This window comes from Dendropsophus ebraccatus, chromosome 11 (assembly GCF_027789765.1).
Source record: "Dendropsophus ebraccatus isolate aDenEbr1 chromosome 11, aDenEbr1.pat, whole genome shotgun sequence".
Lineage (NCBI taxonomy): Eukaryota > Metazoa > Chordata > Amphibia > Anura > Hylidae > Dendropsophus > Dendropsophus ebraccatus.
In genome coordinates this window covers 101,280,358-101,287,492 of record NC_091464.1, presented here as the reverse complement: position 1 = coordinate 101,287,492, position 7,135 = coordinate 101,280,358, and positions in this window count along the sequence as shown.

The following is a 7,135-nucleotide window of genomic DNA, read 5'->3' as shown; positions in this document are numbered from 1 at the left end:
CTGGCTGCATCTAACCAACTAGGACAGCAGGGGAAGCATGGCCTGACTGCATCTAACCAACTAGGACAGCAGGGGAGCATGGCCTGGCTGCATCTAACCAACTGGGACAGCAGGGGAAGCATGCCTGGCTGCATCTAACCGACAGGGACAGCAGGGGAAGCATGGCCTGGCTGCATCTAACCAACTAGGACAGCAGGGGGAAGCGTGCCTGGCTGCATCTTACCAACTAGGACAGCAGGGGAAGCATGCCTGGCTGCATCTAACCAACTAGGACAGCAGGGGAAGCATGCCTGGCTGTATCTAACCAACTGGGACAGCAGGGGGAAGCATGCCTGGCTGCATCTAACCAACTAGGACAGCAGGGGAAGCATGCCTGGCTGTATCTAACCAACTGGGACAGCAGGAAAAGCATGCCTGGCTGCATCTAACCGACTAGGACAGCAGGGGAAGCGTGCCTGACTGCATCTAACCAACTGGGACTGTAGGGGAAGCATGCCTGACTGCATCTTTCCAACTGGGACAGTAGGGGAAGCGTGCCTGACTGCATCTAACCGACATGGACAGCAGGGGAAGCATGCCTGGCTGCATCTAACCGACAGGGATAGCAGGGGAAGCATGCCTGGCTGCATCTAACTGACAGGGACAGCAGGGGAAGCATGCCTGGGATTCATCTAACACACCAAAGTCGCAGTATTACGCCACTATCACAGCCTGTCAACTATACATAGAGGTTATATTGTGTTTGGAGTGTAAGGGCGGGTTCACACTATGGAATTCTCGCAGACAATGTCCACGGAATTCCGTCAGCTGTCCGCCCGCACGTCTGGGCGCCTCTCCGCCGGCCCCATAGACACCATTCTATGGGCCGTCGTATTCCGCTATACGCTGAAAGAAGTGTCATGTCACTTATTTTAGCGGATCGCGGAATACGCCGGCCCATAGAATGGTGTCTATTTCGTAGTGTGAACCCGCCCTAAAGTGGAAAAAACACCAGGAAACCTGCTTTCCTCTACATTAGGATGGTCAGAAAGCCAAATTTTAGGCAAAAGAAACATTTTCATGCACCCCTTTAAATCACGTTGCTAGTACAACCACACATGGCATAGGCAAGGGGGAAACCATGTTAAAACTGAAATTGAGGCCCTTGAGTGAGGTGAGCCCCCCAAAAAAATTCTGGGAGTTACAGGAGAACTGGTAACAATACAGTCTTCCTAAGAGGAATTTGAATGTTCCAACTTGAAATCCTTTAACCCCTTAACGACATCGGGCGTAAATTTACGCCCTGATGCCGGTAAGGGCGTTCAGAGCGGGGCCGCGCGGCCACCCCCGCTCTGAGCCGCGGCGGTCCCGGGTGCCGCTTGTAGCCCGGGACCGTAGGTATTAGCGGGCACGGTCCGATCGCCGTGCCCGCTAATACAGTAATCAGATGCAGCTGTCAAACATGACAGCTGCATCTGATTACCGGATTCAGCCGTTCCCTGGTGTCTAGTGGAGGAGATCGCTCCTCCGGGATGTTATCCCGGAGGAGCGATCTCCGTTTCTGAAGCCGGCCGGGGACCGCTCCAAGATGGCGCCGTCCCCGGCTCGGCACTCGTTTTTTTCCGGCTGCAGCAGCGAGTGCCTATCTCATGGATCTCTGCAGCATATCTATACTGCAGAGATCTCAATGAGAGATCAAAGCACTTATACTAGAAGTCCCCCAGGGGGGGGAATAACCCTAACCCCAGGGGGGGGAATAACCCTAACCCCAGGGGGGGAATAACCCTAACCCCAGGGGGAATAACCCTAACCCCAGGGGGGGGGGATAACCCTAACCCCAGGGGGGGGGAATAACCCTAACCCCAGGGGGGAATAACCCTAACCCCAGGGGGAAATAACCCTAACCCCAGGGGGAATAACCCTAACCCCAGGGGTGCTTCTAGTATAAGTGTTAAAGTAAAAAAAAAAAGTGTTTATAGTAAAAATCCCCCTCCCCTAATAAAAGTCTGAATCACCCCCCTTTTCCCAGGTTATAAATAAAAACAAATAAATAAATAAACATGTTTGGTATCGCCGCGTGCGTAATCGCCCGATCTATTAATTAATCACATTCCTGATCTCGTACGGTAAACGGAGTCAGCGCAAAAAAATCCCAAAGTGCAAAATTGTGCATTTTTGGTCACATCAAATCCAGAAAAATTGTAATAAAAAGCGATCAAAAAGTCGTATATGCGCAATCAAGGTACCGATAGAAAGATCACATCATGGCGCAAAAACTGACACCTGACACAGACCCATAGACCAAAGGATAAAAGCGTTATAAGCCGGGGAATGGAGAGATTGTAAGGAACGTATATTGGTTAACAACGGTTTGAATTTTTTACAGGCCGTCAGATACAATATAAGTTATACATGTTATATATTGTTGTAATCATAACGACTTGAGGAACATATATAACAAGTCAGTTTTACCCCAGGGCGAATGGCGTAAAAACACATTTCCCCCAAATAAACAAAATGCTTTTTTTTTTTCAATTTCACCACACTTTGAATTTTTTTCTGGTTTCGCAGTGTACTTTATGCAAAAATTCAGCCTGTCATTGCAAAGTACAATTAGTGACGCAAAAAATAAGGGGTCATGTGGGTCTCTAGGTGGAAAAATGCAAGTGCTATGACCTTTTAAGCACAAGGAGGAAAAAACTAAAACGCAAAAATCGAAATTGGCTCTGTCCTTAAGGGGTTAAAGAGTATTTTTTAAGCACTTAACCTTTAACCCTTAGGGGACACAGATAGTTTTGGCATTTATGACACAGACACATGTTTCAAATATGAGGTGTCACATTATGTATTAAAAACGTTGGAATGCTGAGGGGGCGGAGCGAGCAGCTGACGGAGGAGGACGTGTAGAGGAGAGCTCCTGACCCACGCAGCAGCTACAGACGGCCCCTTACCCACTAAGGCACCCCTTTCATGTGGAAAACTAAGAGGAGTTCCTCCCAGACACCCTCCACCACCCCCCCGGACCGGTTCGGGGCTTTCACCCATAAAACGGTACCTCGTCCCCCTCAGTGCTGCAGTTGCTCTCCTCTGGCTCCCCTCAATCTGTGCCAAAGAGATCGAGTAGAGCTCGCATCGACACTGGTCTGACCCCGAGACGACCGAGAGCCCGAATAGCAGCACAGACCTCCCCTGCTGCCCGGACCTCACCGGGTGCTCCCCGCTTTCCACCGGCACCTGGATCTGCAGCCGGAGACGGGGCCATCTTGCCACCACGTTGTTCAGGATCTCCAGCAGCCTGGCGGCTCTCAGGCTAGCTGCCCCGCCATACAACGCAGCCCTCCTGCCGCAGTCCCTGAGGTCAGTCACACTCCTGTGTCCACTGTGACAGGGCACAGGAGCACGGGAGATAACGCATGTGATGGGGGTCGGCCCTCTTACCCTCGAGGAGCGGCGCCATTTTCTCTTCCTCCTGCAGTACAGGTGACTGTCCCTCTGGAAACGGGCCTGGCGCGTGTCTCCCTGCTGGAAACCCCCACCAAGTCCGCGCTACCCCCAACCTCTGCACAGACCCCCAGACCTGACTACCCGCCATTAACCCTTTCAGGACTGATAAAGGGGCCCCCTTCATCCTCACAGCGGGTTGCCCCTATTGCAGTCATGCAGGCCTGCCCCTCTGATATGGTCTCCCAACCCAAACCTCAGAGGACTGATAAGGAGCGTCTGACCACCCGTACACTCTCCAATATGGAACCACAAGTAGGGGACAGCGCTCATCCAAGGGTATACAAAAGGAGGAGTAGGAAAGGGACTTACCCGGTGTATGTGGGTATGGGGAAGTGTCCCCCTAATCCCACTACACCAGTATCCAAGAACACGATGTATCCCCGATCTCTGTTACATGTAACATCCACAAGGAGGGCGCTCAGCAATACCCGAGAAGGAGAGTCCACCCCGGTATATATATGGGAGAGAATAAAATACAAAAAATGCAGCGCTCAGAGATGGGGACTATAGGAGCATAAAAAATGAAACCGTTAACACGGCATAAAGCACTCACTTCACAGTGGGGGAAAGGCTGATGACATTAAGCCAGACCCCCTCCAGGACGCTTGTAGATATTAAAAGGTCAGTGTATTCCACCTTTGTCACTCCAAAGATTCCGTTTATTTATGGTACTTGGCAACGCGTTTCAGTGGACTACCACCCACCTTTATCAAGCCAACAGATAACAAATAACAAGTAGTATTTATACAATGCATGTACTTACATCATCAAATGGTGTTCGATCATATCCCGCGCCAAACCGGAAATGACGCTACTCGCTAGCGCTCCGGCTTGGCCGGACGTGACCTATCGCAATCCTTCTCACCGGAAGGACCTTGCGTTTCACTAGTGCGTTCCAATAATACCGGAAGTAACTCCGAATAAGATGGATGCGATTCAAGTGCGTTCCACCAAACATAACTTCATATGTAAATAGGAAACTATTATAAATTCATATACTAACAATAATTAAAAGCATGTTAATATGTATACATACAAAAAAATAAAAATAAAAATGTATCTATGGCTATCTATTATAAAGACCGAGAATCATAATCAGGCTAAAAGGTACAAAATCTCTACGGGGTATGCTGTTCTTACAACTACACATACTACCCCATAAGATATTATAATAAAAGATATAAAGTAAATAAATAGTATAAATATATAAATAATGACCCTCATGGTAATAATATAAACATACTAAATAAATATATATAGTTCTATCAAAGTGTCCTATGTGCAAATTTAATGAATTAAAATACCTGTTCTAGAGACTCATTCAATCCATGGGGGTTCAATGTATTAAGTCGGAAGATCCAAAACATTTCTTTGTGACACAAGCTTTTGTAGTCTTCCTGTGGGATTCTCTCTATAGGAGTAATGCGTAATAATTTAGAATCGCTATTATGATGTTCTAAGAAGTGTCGTGAGACACTATGTAACTGATATCCATGGTTTATATTAAACCTATGTTTATTGAGACGTTGTCTTAAGGTGTTCTTTGTTCTTCCTATATATTTGAGTGTACAAGGACACTCCAACATATAGATCACAGAGTTAGTGTCACATGTTAAACGTTGTTTTATAATAAATGGATCTCTTTCTTCCGGTATTTGTATTTCTTTTCTTTTATGTCTTATATGGAAACAACATTTGCATCTAGAGCTACCACATTTGAAACTCCCTGGTTCCATTAACCAACTTTTTGCAATATCACTAAGTCCACCTTTCTCCATCCTAGGGACCGAGGGGGCGAGGTGATTTTTTAGTGTTTTACTTTTACGAAAAACACATTGTGGTTTTTCAAAAATACAATCTTTTAATATAGGGTCATCTCTCAAAATCCCCCAATTTTCACTCAATATTTGTTTTATATCTCTATGGTGGGCATTGTATTTAGTGATGAATAGAGTGTCTCTATTCACATTGGTTCCTTCTTTCCCTGAGTCCGATGGTAACAAACAGGTCTCTTGACTATAGCTCAAGGCTTTATCGTAAGCCCCCTTACGAAACGCTTGGGGGTACATCTTCTCTATAAACCTATTATGTAGTATAGACATCTGCTCTTTGCATTTTATGGTGGAGCTACAGTTTTGTCTAATTCTTTTCATTTGTCCAAAGGGGATGTTATTTTTCCAGCTATTAAGGTGACAGCTGTTATAATCTAAATAGCCCCTAAAGACAAGGGTGATCATGGAAAGGTTAAATTTCAGTTGAGAGATCTAACTAACAACTTGATTCGCCATACTATTGACTGGATATTCTTGTCGATCTATAGGAACAATAAGCTGATACCTAAGGGCTTAAAGATGCCCTTTAAATCAGCTTTTCCTAATGATTATTCTTTTACAGGTGAATGGACACTTATGATGGACACTTTTTCTAACTTGATGTTAGAGAAACTGATTGAGAAAAGGAGATTCATGTCTCGGGACATACTCCAAGAAATTTCCATCCTTTTACCTCATCTTGAATCCACTGATGTTGATTTTATCACTGATTGTATATATAGAAGTGAAGAATATTTTATCAATAAGAAAATGGGGAAGCTTAGTAGGGACATTTCTTTAAAACATCATCATAACATAGAATTGCATAAGAACACCAGCGACACTATATCTCCCGTCAAGGTAGAGATAAATAACCCTGTGAAAAATATTGTTCCTCCGGTTCATAATAGGGCCCCTAAAACATATGCACAAGCTGTCCGAGGGAAGTTTAAGGACCCGCGGAGGGAGGGTTCTCTTTTTTATAACCAATTAGAAAATAAGCATATTAAACCACACACCAGATCCCACAATGAACATGGGTATCATAGCCGTACATTCTACAATAGTAGATTCCATAAGAATAATCACAATCAGAATCACGGCATTTCACACAACATGAATACTCAGAATCATAGGGTGCTGATTCACAACACTATCCCCACTATTCATACTGATGACAAAGAATGTCAGCCCCCTAATAACACTTTGCCACCCATTTTAGCCGGTGACACAATTCCATCTACATTTAGTTCATTGGCGGTTAATATCTTAGAATCCATATCCATCCCCAGTTCCCCTATTTTTTTTAGAAGTGGGAGTTACCTCCTCACTCCCACCAGACATTCCGCCATTGCTCCCACTACCTTTTCCATTACCACCTCCCCTCCCCCCGCCGGGTTGTCTGCCCATTATGATGAGCGTAGAAGAGCTGACCATGCCAGTACCAGTCAAAACACATACACCTATACTGAAACCATCCAAAATGACGAACTATTACAGCCCCAAAATAAACCCAAAGAAGAGAGGAAATACAATAGAAGAGGAAATAGAGGAGGAAAACGAGTTAAAAAGAGCAAAACTAAACAACTAACACTCTCCACAAATAATGACCCCATTAACTTAATTAATAAGGGTATTTTTAACATTTCACATCATATTCTAACGACACATGAAATTAGTGTTTTAAGTAAAGGTCTCTCCTATTGTCCTACAAGTGATTTTAAATTATTTGATTTATTTGTTGATCTTAATCAATTTGTCCGCAAACTAACCCTGAAAAGACATTTTGCAATGAAAGCCCTGGGAAACAATATCAATAAGATACCTATTATTACTGATAA